Source organism: Microtus pennsylvanicus, chromosome 7 (assembly GCF_037038515.1).
Source record: "Microtus pennsylvanicus isolate mMicPen1 chromosome 7, mMicPen1.hap1, whole genome shotgun sequence".
Taxonomy (NCBI): domain Eukaryota; kingdom Metazoa; phylum Chordata; class Mammalia; order Rodentia; family Cricetidae; genus Microtus; species Microtus pennsylvanicus.
In genome coordinates, this window is record NC_134585.1 from 111,022,932 (window position 1) to 111,045,458 (window position 22,527).

A 22,527-nucleotide genomic window follows, 5' to 3' on the forward strand; every position below is an offset into this window, starting at 1 on the left:
AGCCTACTCCCTCAGCGGTTGCTCCCTTGTACCTGCTTCTGTGGAGTTCACTGTCTCAAGCCTGCTCCGCCCTAGGTCACTGGCTCAGTCCTGTTTCCATGAATGTCCCTGGCCTGGATCCAGTCCTGCGGAGGTCCCTGGCTTGGGGTTGGTCCCACAAAGGTTTCTGGCTCCGGTCTACTCCCTCAGAGGAGGTCCCAGACTCACGCCCAGACCCGCAGAGGTCCTGGCTCAGGCCTCTGTAAAAATATTTTAAAGGATACAAAAAAGCAGCCAGATGACAAGACGCATGGGATAAAGGTCAAGAAGCATCGTGAGCACAAGATCTCACCCTGGAGTTGGGATGGGCTGCCGTCTCATCACTTAAATGAATTCTTCTTGTTCAACTTCCTGTATGCCTCGTGTCTTAAGCTGATGAGAAGTTCTCCCAGCCCCGTCCTTTGGGGTTTTAGAAAGATTCTTTGGATAAGTGGGACAGAAATATAGATGCCACTGTGGGGAGGTGATTGGATACAGAGAGTAGGAGCAGATGCTAATGAACAGCTGGGAACCTGGCAGGGATGTGGGTCCAGAATCTCCTTGCCTCCACTATGTAGCACTCCTTCCTCTAGGACTCAGGACAGGTCCCTTCTGAAAAGAGCACAGCCTGCTGTTGGAGAATTTCCATATGACCACACAGAAAGGCCTCTGATTCTCTTCGGGGAAGAGATATTCTGACTTCTGTGGCTTGCCTCGCAGAGAAAAGGGAGTAGGTTAGAGAAAAAGAGACGACTGCTCTGTGGACCACTTCTGGGGTCCCAAACCCCCTTCTACGCTCTTTAAAAAAAGGACTATTTTTCATTTTTATTGCTCTGAAACCGCTTCAGCCCCTAAGGGTGAGATGCCAACTATTCTGCTTCAACAGAACACATGCTCGTTGTTCTGGTTGTTCAGGAAAATAACGAGGGTTATGATGGGAGTTGCAGTCCAGGATCTGCGCTAGGAAAACAAAGCGTCTATGTCCTGTTATCACAAGGGGACTGGAGGCCAGGCAGAGGCTGGCTTCCAGCTCTTTGCGGTAATCTGATGAGGACCAGGGATGGTGAAGAGTGGTAGGGGTGGGCTGGAGATGGTGACAATGACAGGCAGGGCTGGCAGGTCGGATATGATGGATGTAATAGCAGTCCTGGCAAGACTGATATGGAAGTGGCTCTGGGTACAAAGCTGAGGAACACAGGTCTTAAATTTACTCGTTGTTAGATCAAGTTTGTGAACACATGTTTATCTGTAGAACTATTCTGTCGGCATTTAGGGAGTTTTAATTCAGTCTTAAGTCTTGGACCCAGCAAAGGAATTTCAGCCTGTCTGAGATCTGCCTGTCGGCAAGGCTGCCTATTGGTAAGCCATTTGGGTTTGGTGTCACTTTTCCTTTTCCTTTCTGGACAGCTGATAATACAAATGGAGGTATGCATCTGTCACCATGCACCTGCCAGTGGCTTGGGTTTCCTGGATATAACCTAATTTAATTGATGTCATTTATTCCTGAGGCTATTTACCCCCTGTATGTGAAGTGTTTTTGTTACTAATATGCTTTGATTTCCTGTCACTAAAATAACAATAACAATAATAAAACAGCTGCAATTCCGGTGGTGGTCCTATTGATCAGGTGGAGAGACTCTGAGTGGTGCTGGAAACGCAGATGATTGGGCTAGTGCTGTAAGACAGACAGACCTCACCCCTCACGGGCAGCCATTGCTTAACTCATTCTGTATTTATTCTGTCGTCCACCCTGGCCCTTGATTCCCCCCCTCTGCCTTGCCTACCCTGTCATGCTGTTCTCTGGAAAATCAGGTCACCCTGTACCTAACTTTTCCCTGGCCAATGATGTTTTAGCTGCTTACTGAGCCCGCTGTGTTGTACCTAATCCTCACTCAGCCCCAGCTCTGTGCACTGCCATTAGGAGCATTATAAATCACCACTTAAGGACCATAATACCTACGCTAATGGTTGGAACAAAAAGTCACCCCCTCCCTTGTGTCCAAGCGGCAGTTGCAGACTCCAGGAAGAGGCTCTGCACTGTCTTCTTAGCCATGGCTCTGTCTTCCACGTTCTCAGTCCTCACCACTCACAGAACGTCCTACTCCAGAACAACGTGCTGCTTGTCCTTTCTCTGCTACCAGAGATGGGGACCTGCTTTCCAACCACGGGGTTTCCCTGAAAGGAACTAACCACAGCCACTTGCCAACAGATAAGACGCTTAATGTATTTAAGGCACATTTCCTTATATGTAAATAAAAGAGTTGTTGTTTCTTTACTTTTTTTCTTAACATTGTACCAGGATTGGGAAGACTTTATTCATGATCCAAGGACATAAAATTTGTATCTTTCATAGAAAGACAAAGAAGAGGAGGAGTAGGAGGAGGAAGAAAAAGAGGAAGAAGGGGAAGAAGAAAAGGCCCTACACAGATGCTAACAGCTGCTGTAATGATGAAGTGCATACATGGGGGCAGGTTATATATATATATGTATGCATGCATATGTATGTTTTATTTTATAATACTGAGTGGCACATGTGTCAAGTATAATGATAAAAAGATACTTTTCTGTGTAATTACTTTCTCCTTCTCTTTTGAGACAAAGTTTGATGTAGCCCCGAGTGACCGTGACTTTGGAGTTGCTATGATGATGACCTTGAATTGCTAATCCTTCTTGCCTTTGTAGAATTCCTGTGGACTGGGATTATATACATTCACCACCACATTCATCTAAAACATTCCTGAGACACAGACAGGCAAGGGGACAGGCACTTGCAAGACAGAATGATAGGAACTATCATAATGATGAGTTCCTTATGAGAACACACGGAACACATACTAATTCAGTTGAAGATGGAGAGGTATTGGGCATGGTGCAACCAAGGAAAGGGAGAACAGGGACTCTGAGAGCTGAAAAACTCTTCAGAAAGAATCTCTCTAAGAGTGAAGTCAAACGGGAAGGCTGGAGGAGTAGGCAGAAGTCACATCGTAGAGGGGTTGGAACACTGGAGTGCTAATGGAAGGTTTTAAGCAGGGGTTCACATAATCAGATTTATCTCAGTGCTGTACGGGAGATATCTGGAAGGCGAAAGATGAATTAAGGGAGATCAGGTAGGAGGCTGCTAGGGTAAACTAGTCAAGAATATAATTGCCCGATCCAAGATAGTGCTGGAGGCTTACACAGAATGGGGTGGACTCGAGAGATATGTGGGAGGTAAAATCAATAAGACGTGATGTTTAATTAGATATAAGGGATGGAGTTGAGGAAAGACTGAAGGGCAGAACACTCATTATATCTGGATAACCACAGGGTTGATGGTGCCCCCCACTGAGATCACAGTCATGGGCAGAGAAGGAGGTCTGGGGTGTGGAGAGATGATAATTTTGCTTGGGATGTAGCATGGGGAACTTTGGATTCCATGAGATGAAATAAATGTACACACGCACACACACAGATATGGAGACATTCTGCTATTTATATTTTCTGATGAATTCTTGGATGCTTCTAATTCCAGAAAAGGGACAGGATTACAGACTGCATGGCTCTCACATGACTGTCAGTGCTGACTAGACATGGGACAACTGTCAGGAACAACATCAACCAAATATTCTGGCTGACCAATAATTTGTGTGGTCAGGTTCAAATAAATGTCAATCAGATTCTTTCACTGGGTTGTTTCAACCAGGCAAGCTACCCAGAGCTTCCAGCCACAAATAGACAAGGGCATGGGATTGTCTTTCAGGTTTGGGCTGTGGTAGCTGCTGGGGCTCTGTGTACATTGCTAAAAAGACAGCAAGCTGCCACTATCGTCTGCCTAAAAGATTTGAAAAGAGAGGGAGATGGAACAAAATACAGACTGATGGAGAACTTGGAAACCAAACTGCTATCCTTGAGTCTCTGGAAGAGAAAGACATGCAGAAAGAGACAGGGAAAGAGGAGACACTTGGTTTGTTCTGACTTTCAATTCCTGATTCCTTGAACATGACCACGTGCGTGCACGCGCGCGCGCACACACACACACACACACACACACACACACACACACACACATATCTTACATGCTGAGTACTGTGATGGCTGCTCTTGGTTGTCAACTCAATTATATCTGGAGTTAACTAACCCAAGAGGCTGAATAGACCTGTGAGGGTTTTTCTTAATCAAATCATATGAAGTGGGAAGACCTGCCTCCAATCCAGATCTTCTGAGGTGGGAAGAGCCTCCTTAAATCTGGGTCACACCTTCTGCTGGCAGCCTATAAAAACACATGGAAGAAGGAAGCCCTTGCTCTTTGCCTGCTTGCCCACACACTTGCTGGCAAGTTCATTCCTTCACTGGCACTAGATTCTACTTCTTCAGGATTCTGACATATACTGAAGACCAGCTGAGACATCCAGTCTCGTAGACTGAACAACTACTAGATTCTTGGTATTTCCACTGGCAGGCAGGCATTGTTGGACTAGCTGGAACACAGCCTACAAGACACTCTAATAAATCACAATATAAATATATATTCATTGTATCAGTTATATTACTTAAAGAGCCCTGCCTAATACAAATACTTAATTTTTTTCATTTTAGTTCTTTAGAGTATATAGCCAGAGTTCTCATTAAAACAGAAATCAGTACCAGAAGTGGGGCTTCAAGTGATAAGGCCTTAAAATCTAAAGCTAAGCTATGATATCATTGGAATTATATATAATAAAAACATACTAGAAGACATGAAGTTTGCAGCCTGTGATTTTGGGTGAAGAAATAAATGATAGGCACGTATAAGCCCTGGAAACCCAGGTCACGTGCATAGGTTAAACCCACTGGAGATTTTATGACTGAATTAACAGAAAATGCATAAGACTATTTGCTGCTTATGGCTTTAGCTAAAGGCTAGCAGCAAAGAGACAGGTTCTGTCTGGAAGGCCTGTCTATCAGAAAATGAGGGCAGGGAGATTATATAATTTTGGTGCAAAGAGCCCATTTTGCCTGTAGCTGAAGCTCTCTGATTACTCAGAACCAAGTTCAGAAACTAATGGTCCTTGCTAAACTATGGTCTAGTCCTAATTTTCTGTCTCATTGAGTTTCTAGTGCCAATGTTAAGTCCCTGATTGACAAAGATAGATATTGGGGCTGCGGGGAAAGGGCTGTTTGGGAGGAGACGTTGCTGGGACAACAGCCTCAAAAGCTCCTTCAAGACCTTTCTTATTCTGCTTTCCCTACAAAACAAAAAGACCCCTTTCCACTAAGTAGCTAAGGTTAGACTACAGGGGAGCGGAGCCTGGAGGGGCGTACCCCATGCTAAGTAGCTAAGGTTAGACTACAGAGAAGAAGAACCTGGAGGTGTGTACCCCGTGCTAAGTAGCTAAGGCTAGACTACAGGGGAGAGGAGCCTGGAGGTGTGTACCCTGTGCTAAGTAGCTAAGGTTAGACTACAGAGAAGAAGAGCCTGGAGGGGCGTACCCCGTGCTAAGTAGCTAAGGTTAGACTACAGAGAAGAACTTGAAGGTGTGTGCCCTATGCTAAGTAGCTAAGGCTAGACTACAGATGAGAGGAACCTGGAGGTGCGTACCCAGTGCTAAGTAGCTAAGGTTAGACTACAGAGAAGAAGAGCCTGGAGGGGCATACCCCATGCTAAGTAGCTAAGGCTAGACTACAGGGGAGAGGAGCCTGGAGGGGCGTACTCCGTGCTAAGTAGCTAAGGCTAGACTACAGAGGAGAGGAGCCGGGGGAGAGGCGTACCCCGTGCCTGCCAGTTGCATCTCTTCATGTAACATGGCATCACCATTTGAGAGAAGGAAAGCCAGGTTGAGGACACTAATCCTGCGTTCTAAACAGCAGGAAATGTATGGACACGGTACTCAAAATTTATTTGAACTATTAAGAACAGGCACCATCCCAAGGACACCGTCCTTGTGGAGCCAGCCAAGGTGCTTTGTTATGGTAGTATTTAATGTACACGTGAATAAAAACACGATGCTATTGTCTTTTCCTGAAGAGCTCTTCTTATCCCTCTGCAACTATTTTGAATTCTGCATCCCTGCTTTTACAACCGTGTTGGTTGCTGGGGGTGTGGCCAAGGTTAAATTCACCATTTACTTTACAAATTGAAGACAAGAAGTTGCAGAATCTCACAGAACAAAAGAGAAATGGACCTAATTTGCATATTTGAATATCGTGATGACTTCTTGACACGTACTGCCTCTGAACGAAGAGCAGGCTATACCTTCAAGATCTTCTGTGGGGAGAAGGGGCGTGGCTTGAAGTTACAGAGGTGATCAAGGTAGACCCCAGCATCTCCCCGAAAATACTGGGACAGAGAAAAGGTCCTGTGTGTCAGGCAGGTGAGCAGAACAGCACTGGCAGACTCGGATTATTTGTCCTGCCCAGTGATGTTGGCAGGGACAGCTCTGTGTGTCACTTAGACATCTCCCGCTGTGATGCCACAGTATGGGATCTGGGATGGATAACTGATGCTGGGGAGCTGGGCCTATGAAGAAACAGGCTCATCCAACACCCTCAAGGTCTGAGCAAAGAGACGCGGAGTCCGGAGCAGCCTCTGGAGCTGGGCTCCAAACCCTGGTAAGCCAGTGAGAGAGCTGAGGAAGGGGATGGGGTGAGAACCAAGCAGGCCTTTGGAGCTGGTGACTCCGGAGAGGAAGAGAACCTCATGCTTAGCCGATTTCTCTGCTTCCCAGGTTTTCTGAGGTCCCTGAAGTCCACTGTCTTCTGCTTTCTTAACTCAAGCATAAGTATAATAATAAGCTCAAACTGCAAGTTCAAGAGCAAGATCTAGGCGAACATAGATTTTTCCAGATCCATTCATATCTCCATGCACCTAAGACCCTGAGAGTGTATGAAATCACACAATAAAAGTGTAGATGAAACACATTCTTATTCTGGTCATTACAAATGCCTCGTACTATGAAGTACATACAAGAAAGTAAATACATGTCTTTATTATTCTGTCTAGCCGTCCAAGCTCCGTGAGGAAGCTACGGCTGCCGCTCGCTCTCCTTTTACAAATGAGCAAAGAGACGGAAAGGGTGACACGGCTTTGCCTGGGTCACACAGCCTACAGGAGTAACTGTGAAAGCCTGGGATGAGTCCATCTTTCAGTTCCTTAGCAACAGAAACGACTCAGAGTTCACAGGGCAGAGTTATACGCCCTGGATTAGAATCTGGAGGAGCAATTCTTCTCTTAAAGTGAGTACCACTTTGTAGCCACCAGGACTGCCATTGCGTGACATTTGCAGAGATGTTGGGAGAGAGCGAGCGAATGACAGGATGTTTGTTCCCAGTTTCTCAGTTCCCCTGTGAGTGTGGGGGTTCTCGTCCCCCACTCCATCCATCTCGCTGCTCTCTCTTCTCTCTGGATGAGACCCACTCACCTGTCTGCCCACTCATGAAACAGAGAAGCGTGTGCCCCACAGCTGTCCTTCCTCGGTCCTATCCCCACTATTCTTAGGGCAATGCCCCCAGTTTTACTAAGTGGAAGTGGGCAGTGGATAAGGACATTGGTAAATGGTATTTGGTGGGGAAGTTTTACATAGCCCAAATCATCGGGGAAACGCTGAATTAAACAAAAGGAGATGTCTGTTCTTGATTCATATCTCCTAGACGAGGGCATGCCAAGAATGTCCCGGATGGGCTTGACCACCCAACAGCTTTCTAATGTAGCAGGATTTTAAACAGCAATGGAGGAAGGGAGAAAGACATTGTGGAGGCGGGAGGTGGGAGGTGGGAGGCGGGAGGCATTCAGGAACATCTCAGATCCTCCTCAAGGGTTTGCAACCACCCACTCTCCTGTTCATGTGCAGCTGACCTTGGCTGGAAATTGCAGTAGGTAGGCGGGGGTTTGTCTGTGTGGGCTGAATGTGTGGTGCAGGCAACTGTGTGTTTGTACAGCCGTGCACCCACACACCTAAGCACAATTGCTGGCAAGCAGTTCAAAGGTATGAACCGGGCGAGATTTTATTATTGGGCGTTTGAAGATTCCCATCGCCTAATATTTGCTCAGGTCTCTTTGGGGACACTTTGATAAATAAAGTAGAGCCTACCTCGTGGTGGCTGCAGCTTGTTGCTTGTGGTCGGAGCTCTTATAGTTCTTCAAAGTCTGAGGTCGTTTGAGAGGGTATATGCTCCGACTCCTTCTCCTGCCCTGCCTGCTGAGGACATTCTGGAAGAGCCTTGAACTTCTTCCCAACTTGACACCCTCTGTTTATTTTTGCACCCCTAATTACCCTTTCAACTTGCCCTGGTTTATTTTTAGAGGTTTCCTATCCACCTCATTAACAACTTGCAAAAGCTCCTGTCTCATATTTCTCCCCTTTATACCCTTCATTAAACACAGTGGCCTTTGTTATCTCGGAGCAGGGGCCTTGTTAGGATTTAAATGGAATGACTGGAAGCTATTGCCTAACTGATTTTCAGGCGTGCCTTTCCAGTCCTCCAATCCTTCTGTTTGCCTGGGAGTCCAGGGCCTGTCTCCCCAGGGTTCTCTCTGTTCTTTTTTGGTTGTTCTTTTTAGTAATCAAAGGCTGAGCGTGAAGAAGAGGCCTGGCTTCTGGCTGCTCTGTTTTGGTCTTGTTGATGTAGGGGGGTGGAGGTGGACAGGCAGCACGCACTCATCCTCTTCCTCTTCCTCTGTTCCCACCAGGGGTTATGAGGAGAGAGGTTGGCTGGGATTTTACCCCCAAGCCTTGGCAGCCAATGTGTGAACTGAATGGAGAGGCTTAATTAAATGAACACCAGGACCAAGGTCCCGAGCTTACACCTGCTGATCCGCCCACCTCATCAGGAAAACTCTGCCTCATTACTCCTTTCCACTGGCCCAGTTTGTAGCCAAGCCTTCTTGGTAGGATTGGCCAGCATATTGAAAGCATCCTTCATCAGAGATACCATACCCGGGGTACCATCCTGCAGAGGGAGGAAGGGCTGCAAGGGCCAGAAGAGGGGCTTTCGGTATGGTGACCTTCAGTGGTCTGATCTGGGGTTTTTGGGCAGGGTTAGGGACTCTGAGGGAACCTGTGGTTTGACCAGAGCAGGGGAAACCTGGTCAGTAAGCTGTCCTCTTTTGTGAGATTTCTGGTGTCCCTGGCAAGAGATGAGCCCCGCCATCTGTGCTACTGGCTCAGGACTGATGGGCGTGGAGAGAAGGAGCCAGGCTTCTGGAAGCAGGATGGAGTGGGTAGGACCAGACTCCTCTGTGTTGAAATCTTCACTTTTTTCATGGTCTGGAAAGTTCTCTTACCTCTCTCTCACCTCATGTATGTGATAGGATGTTACCTCAGGAGATATCTCAAGGGCGATGGCAGAAATGATCATAGCAATGTATGGAAAAGGCCGGGCACAGTGCCTGGCACGTCATAATCCCTCAACAGACAGCAACCCTGTCTACTGATTAGTATCATCAGTAGAAGGTAGCCCTCCTGGCTCTAAGTGACTTCTGGAGACCATAGGAGAGCATACTTAGAGAATTGAAGTGACCCGACCCTGTGCTCTGTGCACGGGGCAGGACAATTTGTGTTTATTGTGATGATGAAGAATCTGTGTGGGGTTCTCTAGCAGGAAATTGGCAGCTCCAGAGAGGTGGCTGCTTTGGGCAGCTCAAAATATGTTCTCATGGGCTGAGCAGTGGAGGCTCAGCTAAACTCCCATTCTTGGGCTCAGTGGTTAAAACCAGCGTCTGCCCAGGCTCTTGCTTTTACCTTGTGAATCCATCACTCCCTCATTGTCTAGCATCTGCCTCATAAAGCCCTCCAGGATTTGCCCTTGGAGCCTGTGCAATGCTCGTTGGCTGTGGGAAGGTGAGGATTAGTGGAAGAAGATGAACAGCTGAAGAGAAGTCCAAAGAACTGCCTGGCCAGAGCAGCATTGTTCCGGCTTCCTCATGTCCCTGTTTGTCCCCAGCCTGGGTTGTGAACACATGTCCTCAGTCAGGGTCAACTGTCTGCCTTGTTTTTCCTTTCAATCTGGAAGGCAGAAGTGAGGATGTGTTTGTGGGAAGGAGATGGCTCACTCTGCTGCCATGGAGGCTGAGGTGTGTAACACCCATGAGAGCAGAATGTGATGTTCAGGGCCTTGGACTGAGCTTCTAGAATGGGCATCTCTGCCATGAAGACCTTCTTTCGTTTGTGCTGAGAACAAGGGCTGCCAGACAGATGTCGCCTGGGGTAGACCTGAGTCTACCGTCCTGTGACAACCCTGCAGGGAGAATTTGAGCACATCATCGCGGGAGCCAGGGCTGAGTAGAAGTATTCTCGGAAATGACTGTTCACACTCAAATCCAGTGTCTAAGTCTGAGACCAAATGCACCTGAAGACACAGACCTGGACTTCACGCTACATCAGAACCAGCAGTTGGGAGCTGGGATCCAGGTTGCTAGGCTCTGACACAGGAGCACTGGCATTTCTGGGAGCAGTGAGTCCCATTTCTACCAAGCTTTCTGGTGGTTAGGGGCACATAAAGTTTAGACATTGCTGCCAGACCTTGCCCTCAGTTTCTGTTAGGCCTGGTGCTTGACCATCTGTCCGTTTCCAGTGATGGATTCTTCCTTCTAGCAGAATCCTACCTGACCCAGGTGTGCAGGGCAGCAGCAGGAAGGACCTGGATGAGGAAAAGGCCCTGATTGGCTTCCTGGTAGAGGACAGATTTGGTGAGAGAGCGGTAAAATAGGTATGTGGATTCAGTCCTGGCTTCAGCTGTGGAGGGAGGAACAGCCCCTCTGGGACTTCCCAGAGAGGCTGAAGTTAGGCCCCAGACTCTGAGTGGGACTGGGAGTCTTGGTTTGGCTAGGACAAGCTCAGTTACAGAGCGTTACCGGCTGGAGAGACAAGCGTGGAGACCTGTGACATACTTTGAATGTAAGATGAACGCATGTCAGTTTTACAGGCAGCAAAGGCCTTTCTAATTTTTAAAGCTCGCTGCAAACATTAATTATTCCTTTCTATGCCTATGGGAGAAAGGAAAGTCAGCAAACAGTTAACAGAAAGGTGTATGCGAAAGTCTTATGGTGGCTGAGCTACAGGATAAGCACAGGGAGGGCTTGGGTGCACGGTCATTATTCAGGGGCCAAACATGAGGGATTTGCTTAAAAAATTGTCTTTAAGTAGAGCCTTCACTGTCTAGTTCCCACAGCCTGTCACTCTCTCTTTTTACACATCTATGCCACCTGCTCAGACCAGGAAGGTACTGGAGTTCTCAAGTCCTGGATTTGCATAAAGGAGGATAAGCATTGAAATTCCAAGTAGGAGAGATTGCAGGAGTAATCCACAAGGAATTCCGTGAGACCTGGAGACAGAGTGGAATAGTGAGAAAGTCTTAAAGGGGACAAGAAAGACGAAAAACACACAGCACATGGAGATGGAGGGAGGGGAGTCAAGAGTCAAACCAAGGGACTAAGGAGCTGCAGAAAGGAGGTCTGCTGGCCATATGGGGACCAGGCTGCACAGGATATTTTAGGGCCTTTGTTGTGGGAGAATTGTCTGTATTCTGTCAACTATGTTTTAAATCTCATGTTACAGAATGGCAGCCACGTGGATAACTGCACCCACAGAAAGCCTGAGAAAGCTTGGGAAAGAATAGAGTAAAGCATGCTTTCTTGGTAGCAGCAATTTCTCGGGTCTGCTCTGCCTGCTAGAAGCAAGTACTCTCATGTAAGAGAGGCTTCCTGACTCAGCTTTAGCTGTAAAACCTTGTAGGTCTTTAGGAGGTCCTGCTACAAAACACTTAAATGGTGTTGATAAAAGCTGACTGCATGGTTTTTGGTTTTCAGCCATAGCAGGAAAAAAGCCATGACATTTTAAAATGCCAGCCATCCTGCCAGGGCAAACTCTGACTCTTTCAGTCAGGCGGTCGGACTACAGACCATTTGAATGTGGTTTGTGAGCACACTGCTGCAGCCTGCTTGCTGGTAGGGACCTTGAGATGCCATAGATTTGTGGCAATAAACATGGCTCTGGCCAGTACCTCCACCAGGAGGCTGAAATCTCAGAAAGCTAAGAAATGGGCTGGATTCAGCCATCAAAGCCACAGCTTTAATTGTCTCCTTAAAGACTCATGCAGTCAGAAAAAGAGAGATATGTAGTAAAGAGAGATTCAAAGAAAAAAAACCTCTACATGGTGTACAGTGTGTTAAAAATATATGCAGACTTGAAAAAAAAAGGTTAAAGTCCTTAATATAAAAAAGAAAGAAAGAGAGTAGTTGGGTGTGGTGGTACACACCTTTAATCCCAAAACTTGGGAGGCAGAGGTAGACTGACCTCTGTGAGTTCAAGGTGTGGTAGCACACACCTTTAATCCCAGCACTGGGGAGGCAGAGGCAGGTGGATCTCTGTGAGTTCAAGGACAGCCTGGTCTACAGAGGGAGTTCCAGGACAAAGATACACAGAAACCCCGACTCAAAAAGCCAAAAATTAAAAAGAAATAGAGGTTAAAACAAAGCCATGTAAAGATGAAAAATACACAGAGAATCTTGATACTGTATGTTATTATGCTCTCTTTGAATTTATTGAATGCTGAGGAAGGAACAATAGCTGCTAAAAGATATTTGCTTATATATGCTGCTGAACTAATCCAAGATAGGTATTTTGAAAATACCTTGACTTCAAAACTGAAGTCAAAAGGTATGTTACTTTGTAGAAGAGATTTTGCTTTGTTTCCACAGGAAATGAGAGGCTGTGAATTCATTCTGAGTTAAGAAAAATCAGGTTTGATCAAGGAAGACCTCCTGAGAGATCTCCGGTAGAAACAGATGGCCCAGATGTCAGAGTTCTACATCCAGAACAGATTCAAGACTACTGCCTGAGATGATTAAGGCTCACAGGATACTCCAGTCAGGACTTGATCATAACTCTAAATTTTCTTTAGGTCCCCACAAGATTATCAGCACCCCCAACCAGCAGGAAATAGCCTGGAATTCTACGCCCTCATTCCCCAAAAATGGTCTATGGATATTTTCCTTTGTTTTAAAAAAAAGAGGGGGAAGTGGTGCAGGAGAATTGTCTGTATTGTGCTTTAAATAAACACTGATTGGCCGATAGCCAGGCAGGAAAACAAGACAGGAAGTAGAGGCAGATCAATGAGAACAGGAGTGTTCTGGGAAGAAGGAAGCTCTTTCCCGAGTCCTGCCCAGATCACCGAAGAAGTAGGATGTGACCTGCTCTGCCGAAAAAGGTACTGAGCCATGTAGCTAACATAGATAAGAATAATGGGTTAATATAAGTTATAAGAGCTAATACGAAACCTGAGCTAATGGGCCAATCAGTTTATATGGAGACTTATGGAGACTTCTGTGTGATTTCTTTGGGACTTAACGGCTGTGGGAACTGGGCAGGACAGAAACCCCCACAAAGCAGGTCCTCCATGTTACAGGCCTTGCTGAAGGGACTTGGGTACTCAGCCAGGATGTGGGTCAGTCCTCCGCAGGGTGGTCTGAGATATGAAAAGGTCTAAGGACTGGACCATGGCTTCTCACTTGTAAGAGTGTGTGTGTAAACTGGGGTGACAGCAAAGATGGATCCCGTGATGGAGACCAGAGTCCCTTAAGGGGTGAACTCCAGGGGAACAGGTTGGGGCTGCTTTCCACTGGTTCTCCAGGCTGGAGAGAAGGCAGAGTGGTGAGTACTTATGAGGTTTGGCAAAACTCCCTAATGAGTGTAGGAAGCAGGGCTCCAGTGTATTTGGCTTTGTTTACGGGGCTGGCAGGGGCTCCCTGAACACCTGGATATAAGCCACTCCACGGAAGGGTGTGTCTGCCTCTCTGCAGGTCACCGTGTACTCCCAGCAGCTGTGCTTGGCTAAGGCTGAGCTGTTAAGTGGCTTGGAATGTCATAGCCCTTCGTTCCAGCCAGAGAAGCTGTGCTCTAGTGCATGAGCTGGGGTTGCTGGAGCTCCTACATCTGCTCAGGCCACTCCAACTTGCAAGGTTGGCCAAACACCAGCCAGCTTTCTGTTTGATCTCAGCTGTTCCCACTTACCTAAAGCAGCCTGTGAGGTCAGAGAGACTGGCTCTCAACTGGGGCCCAAAGTGAGGAGCACACTTTCAGGGATAGAGGTTGTATGTCTGGGGTGAGAACAGTTTGGTACGATGTGTCTTCACATTTTCACCTAAAGTGAAAATCCAGCTGGTGTGTTACCTGCTTGATCTCTGAAGCAGAATCTGGTATTTACAGGGACCAAACCAAGGGCCAGTCAGCTTCCAGAGGGAATTCCTGAGCCCAGAGTTCTCTGGAGCAAACACCGCCTGGCTTTCTCCCACTGGAGTTCAGCTAAGGTTTTCTCTGGAAAATGCAAAGCTCTGCTTGGAGAAGTTTGAAGGAAGTTTGAAAGAGAGAGACAGAGACTGAGAGGAAGGTGGAGACAGACAGAGACTGAGAGACAGATCCGTACGTGTTTGCTGGCACCAGATGCTCTGTGCTTATGCATACAGAGGCCAGAGAAGGGCTTGGGTGTCTTCTTCTACCACTGGTCTTTATTACTTTGAGACAAGAATTGTTCCCTAAACCTAAAACTGAGTTTTTTCAGTTAAGCCCCAACAATCCTCCTGTCTCCACCTCCTATTAACACTGGGGTTTCAGGCTCAGGAGAGACCACGCTTGGCTTATTATATTGGTTCCGGGGTATGAACTCGGGTCCTCACGCTTGTAAGTGTTCTTAGTCACAAAGTTAACTCCAGCCCCAGCCCCACCTCGTCTTTCCTGATGAGTGTATAAAAGCATCTTGTGCCTTTCTGTCGTCGATGGCAGGAGTGTGGGTGAAGGGCTCGGAGAACAAATCAGTTGTGTGTGTGTGTGTGTTGGGGGGAACCAGAGCTCTCTGGGTGTGCCACGCATTGTCCCTTTTCCCTGCAGCTGGCAGGACCCCCTGCCTCTGAGATTGTGCCTCAGCTAACTCACTGTGCAGAATCTAGGCCTGGCAGTTGTTACACACACACACACACGCACACACACACGCACGCACGCACGCACGCATGCACACACACACACACACGCACACACGCACACACACACACACGCACGCACGCACACACGCATGCACACACATGCACGCACGCACACACACACACACGCACACACACACACACGCACGCACGCACACACGCATGCACACACACACACGCACGCACGCACACACGCATGCACACACACACACGCACGCACACACGCATGCACACACACACACGCACGCACACACGCATGCACACACAAACACACACACACACACACGCACGCACACACACACGCATGTACACACATGCACGCACGCACACACACACACACGCACACACACACACACGCACGCACGCACACACGCATGTACACACATGCACGCACGCACACACACACACACGCACACACACACACACGCACGCACGCACACACGCATGCACACACACACACGCACGCACGCACACACGCATGCACACACACACACGCACGCACACACGCATGCACACACACACACGCACGCACACACGCATGCACACACAAACACACACACACACACACACGCACGCACACACGCATGCACACACATGCACGCACACACGCACACACACACACACACACACGCACGCACGCACGCACGCACGCACGCACGCATGCACACACCTGTCAGCTGCAGAGAAAAGGACTTGTGAGATAGCTGACATTTTAAAAGACAGCTGGAATGAGTGAGATATCGACTGACAATTCATTAAATGTCACCACTTTTTGTTTCTCTTTAATGCTCAGCGCTTAAGTTATTCCAAATTAATTACGCAGCCCCTTGATTTATTCCTCGCAAGCATCCCTCGTCCTGCCCCTCCCGCCCTTTCTCTGCTTCAGAGCAGCCCAGGGCCTTCTTCCCTTTGTGCTCAAGTTACCCAGTTAAGAAAGGAGTGGAGGGAAGCCTTCCAAGTCCTGGGAGGCCAAGCAGGCACCCAGGGGCAGTGTGACCTCAGTGCACCCTGCCCTAGAAGCTCGGCTGAGCATTGCATAGCTGCTGTTGGAAACCCACTGTAGAGTGAGCAGAAAAGAGGCTCCGAGAGGCTACGGGACCCACCAGGGAAGACTCATGTCACCTTAGTCCATTTTCTGATGCTATAACCGAATGTCACAGACTAGAGAACTCGGCAAAGGAAAGAAATGTATTTGGTTCATGGTTCTGGAAGCCAGGGAGCCTAAGAATACGGTGGTGGCACTTGCTTAAGGGCCTTGTGCTGGGTCATATTGTGATGGAAGGGCATGGGAACACTTAGGGTGGAGCAGAAGATCTAGCAGGCTCATTTTTATTAGGAATCCATTTCCAAGAAAACCAACCCATACCCATGGCAGCAGCACTGATCTGCTCGTGAGGGCACCACACCTATGGATCTAGCAATTACCTGCAGGTCTCAGCTTTTAATAGCATTAAGAAGGCAGTTATCCAACAGGAGAGTCTGGGAATACAGCTCAGTGGTTTAAGGCTTGCATAGCAGCAACAACAGCACATGCGCGCGCACGCGCACGCGCACACACACACACACACACACACACACACACACACACACCACATTTTGGTGGGAACATTCAAACCACAACAAGATCAAAGAAATCCAAGAAGTCAGGAAGTAACCCAGATCTTCTTGGATCCTGAGTTTACCAAACACATTGGAATCAAAGAGATAAATCCATTCCCACCAGGGAGATCTGGCAGGAAACAACGTCGCATGGCAGGTGGCCATTGGGATTCAATAAGCTGGAGAATTCAATTGTACCCTTGCTTCTTTGGTAGGAGGGCGGGCGAGTGACAGAGGGCACAAGGGCATCTGCGAGCATGAGGACGTCTCTGCACAGGGAGCTGGGCATGTCTGAATTATGGGAAAGCGAACACTATTGGTAATTTAAGGAAGACAGTATCTGAAGCTTGTGTGGCTCTTTGATTTCACAATCTATTTTAACTCCTGGGTGTCACTGTCAGGAATTCCTCCAGAGAGATGGAAGGCCAGGGCACAAAATGATTCTACCCTTTTTTTTGGTGATTAGCAAGGCTCCTGCCATCTCAGGGAGTCAAATGTCCAGAAATTCTTAGAATTTCTAGCCACAAGTTTCCTCCTCATTGTCCCAGCCTGAAGGGTCCCCTCACACCTGGCTCTGGCAGTTTTCAGGAAGAAGCCACAGAGAGGAGAAATGTTACATGTCTCCAGAAAGCCTGAGGCACCCACCCACGTGGATGCTCTTTGTGTGCCTGGATAGTCCCTGATATGTCACCAAACCTCCCCATGCACAGGAGTAAGAGAGAGCCGTTTCAGGACACAGCATCAGGTGCCCTCTCAGTGCCTCTCCGCAGGCAGCACTCGTGTTCTGAGCTGGTTGTCTTCAGCCGAGAGCCCTACAGCAAGAGAGTCCCATTCTGGTACTGTGGGGAAGGAGACACATGATGGCTGGGGACTGAGTGGACCTGTGGAAGTACCTGAGCTTGAAGGACTCTCCCAGATCCCCCAAACCCTGTCTTTCCTGACCTGTGACGGCTACACCAGCTGTCTATGTTTGAGTCTAATGGCACAGGTCTCGTTTGGAGCTACACGTGATACTAGAGTGAGCATGCCCGCCTTTGTTGAGTCCCATGCTACTTTCCAATACAGCTGCCAGGGTACACCAGGGCTTTGCCTTCCTAGCATCAACCATCATAGAAGAGCATATATATGGGGTAATCGATGAGGGTGTTGAGCAGATCCCATGACATTTTAGTAGCTCCTGAAGGAAATAACCGATGTTGGGGACCAAGAGGCCATTGCCAGGCCCTGCCATGGCAAAGATGAGACTGGGGTTTCAGTTAGTTTTAGAGGTGCCCAATGAAGAACAGATGTATAGATGTCTGGATGAGGCAACCCTTCTCTGGGAGGCCGCACATCGCTGCTGTATCCCTGGCATCACCCTTGCCATGTTACAGGGAAATGAACGTGGCTGTCTCCTCCTTGGGACTGTGAGGTCCCTGAGAGCTGTGCTTCATTAGAAGGCAGCTAAACATCATGGTCGAGCATATAACTCTGAGTTTTAATCATTTGGATTCAGTTATGTGACCTCGGAGAGGCTCTTTAATTTTATAGGATTGAAGAGAGACTTGGATGAGACAATGCCTGTGGAGCCCTTTGAATGTAGTCGGCATAAAGTCAGTTCTTAGTGCACGCTAGCTGTTACTGTTATTGCCTGGCATATCCTCAGCCTTCTGATGCCTGACGCTCAGGCGGTGATCAGCAGGTTTACTGAGTAATTGAATGAGCAAATACCTGCATGCATGAGGAAGAGGTTGTCCTCCAGTGATAGGAACTAAGGCAGATGAAGTGGTTGAGCACTGGGGGCCTGGGGTAAGGCAGCAAAGAGAAGCTGGGCTGTAGGGTTGAGTTTTTTTTGGCAGTCATGGGAGATGATTTTCAAAGGAAGTGAGTGGAAGGTAAGTGAGTTCAAGGTCTGGAGGGTGAACTTGACCTCTAGACCTGAGCTTGGTCCTGAACGAAGGGTCACAGCCTGCAGGATCCCCCAGTGAGCTGAGGTGACTTTGTGTACAGAATGTGAGTGTATGGTATCCTGAGGAAGTCATTATAGAGTCCTCAAGAATGGGTCCCTATCAGCATTGCTCAAAGCAATCCACAGATACATGACAATCCCTGTCAGAATATAAGTGATGCTTTCTCAAAGAAATGGAAAGACTCATCCAAATAGTACTTATGTATTTGTGGTACCGAGGATCAAATCCAGAGCCTCACACATGCTAGACAAGTGCTCTACCATACAGCTATGGTATTTACAGGTTGGGAACAGAATGAAGTTGGAGAAACAATGCTCTCGGGTTTCAAAGTTAATACAAAGCTATGCTAATAAGAATAGCATGGTATTGACATAAGAAGGAATCTGTGGAACAATGAACTAGATTAGAGGGCTTTGACATAAACTGCTACATGTGTGGTCAGATGATTTTTCAGTCTAAACAGTTCAGTGTACAAGGGTCCGTCTTTTCAACAAATGCCGCTAGGAAAAGTGGGTATTCGCATGGAGTGGAATGCCTACCTCACAACACACACAAAGCGTAACTCAAAATGGGTCACGACTACATCTAAAAAAATGCTTAAAGGAAAACATTAGGTTTTCTTAGACATCAAAAGCACAAGCAACAGAAGACACAGTCATCAAAACTTTTGGGTGTTAAAGGACACGGTCAACAGCGTTAAAGAGCAGGGCCTTCAGAGATGCTGAAGCAGGTAGCAGCACCTGCTGCAAAGTCATCACGATGAATGGGAGTCCTGATCCCAGTACCAAGAGAATGAGTCAGGCGTCCCACCTGAAATGCCCGTGACTCAGCTCTGAGGGATCTGGTGCCCTCTTCTGGCCTCCAGGTGCCTGCAGGTGCAAGGCCACCCACACAAAGCAACACCAATGGGAGATCGTTTTTGTAAATCACATACCTGAGAGAAGATTAGTTGTCCAGAATACGTAGAGAACCCCCACAGCTCAACAGCAAACAAGCCAATTCAAAATGGGCAAAGAATTTGAATAGATATTTTTCCAAAGATGCTAAGTGGCCAATTAGCACATTGATGTTCAGCACACCAATTACTAGGAAATGCAAATCAAAACCGTAATCAGGCTGGGGCTGGGGCTCAGTCGGTAGGGTATTAGCCTAGCACACACAAAACCCTCAGTTTGATTGCCAGCAGCATAGGAAACAAGGAACTGTGGTGAATGGCCTGGAAATTTAGCATCCACAGTGGAGTCAGAGGAGTGTGAGGCCATCTTTGAAGACACGGTTGGGTTACATAAAACCCTGTCTCAATTAATTAATTAATCAATTACTATAATTAGATACCACTTTACACCTAACAGCATGGCCAGTGTAAACAATAACAACAACAACAACAACAGCAAAACCACCGTGGCCAAAATGTGGAGAAATCAGACATCTTATGTACCCTGGATGAAGATAGAAAATGGTACTGTTGCTATGGAAATAAGGATGGGGGTTAAAAAAAAAACAAAGACATAAATTTTATAATCCTGCAATTAATTCTACTTTTAGGTATGTATAAATAAGAGTTGGAAGTAGGAAGTGAAGGACTTTTGTACACCAGTTTTGAGAGAAGCCTAGAGGCAGAAGTAAGCAAGTTCCCACTGACAGATGAATGCATTAGAAAAATGTCATGTCTATACATGATGAAATATTAGCCTGAAAAACGAAGAACATTCTAACATATACTGCAACATAACAAATCTTGAAGATTTGCTAAGTGAAATAAGCCAGCCATAAAATGGCAAACTCTAAGATTCCAGTCCTGTGAGGGACCTAGACTTGTCAAGTTTATAAAGACACAAAGCAGAGCTGCAGTTGCTAGGTTCTGGGGGTGGTGAGTGAGGGCACACTAAGTTTTGGGTTTGCAAGATGAAACAAGCTCTCTGCATAGACGGTAGTGACGACAGCTGCAGACCACCAAGCTCTGTACCGAAAAAACGATCAAAACAGCCTGGTTTTGTGTGATGTATATTTTACCACAGTTTGTAAAAGGCAGGGGCAGAGCAGAAGGGAGAAGGGGAAGAAAAAGAGTTGCAAACATGACTGAAATGGGCTTCCGTGAACAGGGTTATGTGTAAGCAACTCTGACGAGCCAGTTCTGAAGATCCATCTTCTGGAGCTCTTGACTCATCTGTTTTTGTTCATCAGCCTTGTCATTGATGGCTCCTTCGTGGCCACCTCCCAACATTGTTCCTGTTGCTTGTCTTCCTTGATCTCTGAAGTCCCTCCCTGTCCACTGGTACCCACTCGGGAGAGTCAGCTTCTTGTCCTCACATCTCATTCTGGGCATGCAAGCTTTCTGTAATTCCCATCTCAGGCCTGACCTCTCTGCCAGGCGGCATCAACTGCAGCTGTCTGCTAGACTCTGATCCAGCATCTCCAATTGTTCGCCCCAAACTGGACTCTGCCATTGTTCTGCTGTTCCTGGCTGTAGCAGACAAATCCGGACCACTTGGAGCTCAGGTGTAGAAGATACACACGGAAAGGCTTCCCCCTGCCTCTCTACCAGCTCAGCTTAGCTGTCAGCACTGCGCTCGCCCTTCTGTGACCACACACTACACAGGCATCCCGCTTTCCCCATCTACTGTTTGTACTTGGCCTCCTTCTTTTTCTGAATCAACCATTCGGTAGCTGCCACGCTCCACAGGCTGCTAGCGTTCGCTGTGGTCTTCCCTAGGGCTATTCAAGTAAACATTTTCTTGTCTTTTTCCCCTGAACTCTTGAACCTCGCGAGTTCTGCGAGGTCATGTGGGTAATTCTAGCAGTGGGTTGTGAAGGAATGTGATGTGAGTCACTTCACCAGAGCACATAGGCCAATATGATACCAGTGTTCTTTTCCCTTGGGCATGCTAACTAGCGATGTTTCAGAGGTTGGCTGCTTCGTCGTCTCGTGCCTCTGGATAAATATATTGAGCAGGGCCCCCCTTGTGGACGTGATGGACATGTAGAAAGAGTGAGAGATATGCCTTTACTGCGTGAGCTGAAGGTTGTTAGTGCAGCGCAACTCAACCTATACTGACGAATACGGACCCTGTGAGGCTTTTTGTTTGTTTGTTTTTCTTTTTCGAGACAAGGTTTCTCTGTGTAGCTTTGGTGCCTGTCCTAGAACTAGCTCTTGTAGACCAGGCTGGCCTCGAATTCACAGAGATCTGCCTGTCTCTGCCTCCCAAGTGATGGGATTAAAGGTGTGTGCCACCTCCACCCCCCCTCCGGCTAACCTTGTTAGTTTTTAAAGCTCTAGTTAGAAGCATCGCCTCGGTGACTTCTGCTTGCTTGACCTGCTAGGAAGGTGGCAGAAGGCAGGGCGCCTGCTTGGGCATCAGAGCCCTTCTCTCAGCAGTTCGGTTCCCTGCAGAGCAGCAGCCATCCAGATGCAGTTGTGCAGGAATGGCCGCACCTTCCACTCACCTCTCCACAGGCCACCTTCTAAATGAATTAGAAGCTTGGGGTGAGCAGAGAAGCCATTCTCTTAAGCTGGAGTGTTCTTTTAGAAATCTCAAGTCTACGATACTATTTTTTTAATATAGTTTTTTTTCCCTTGAGGCTTTGCCAAGTTGTGCTTTTATGAGAGTTAGCAGCATTTCTCTCCTGGAAACACAAAATACAAAAGCAGTGTGCTTTCCAGCTAGGTGCGTGACCCATTTCCTCACAGAGGTTTCAGTCTCTATAGGGGTTGCCTGTGATGACGCGTGGCCATGGGATAGCCAGGTCCTATGTCCCAAATGCTCTGTGTTTCAGCCTGGCAGAAGGCAGGCAGGACCCAGCCTGTTGTGGTGCCCAGATGTCCTTCGGGCAGAGTGAAAACTCAACGTCCCTTCTGCCCATCTCTGACTGGAGAAGTGGCTCTCTACGTACGCGAATGAAGACAAAAACAGGAGTTATGCTGTGCCCCGTGTGGGTGCTGCCTGCTGAATCCCAGCAACATAAAAAGACAAGAGAAATGGGCAAGAGACAGAGATTTAATTGAATAAAAACTCCAGGCTGTGACAGGGGTGGGAA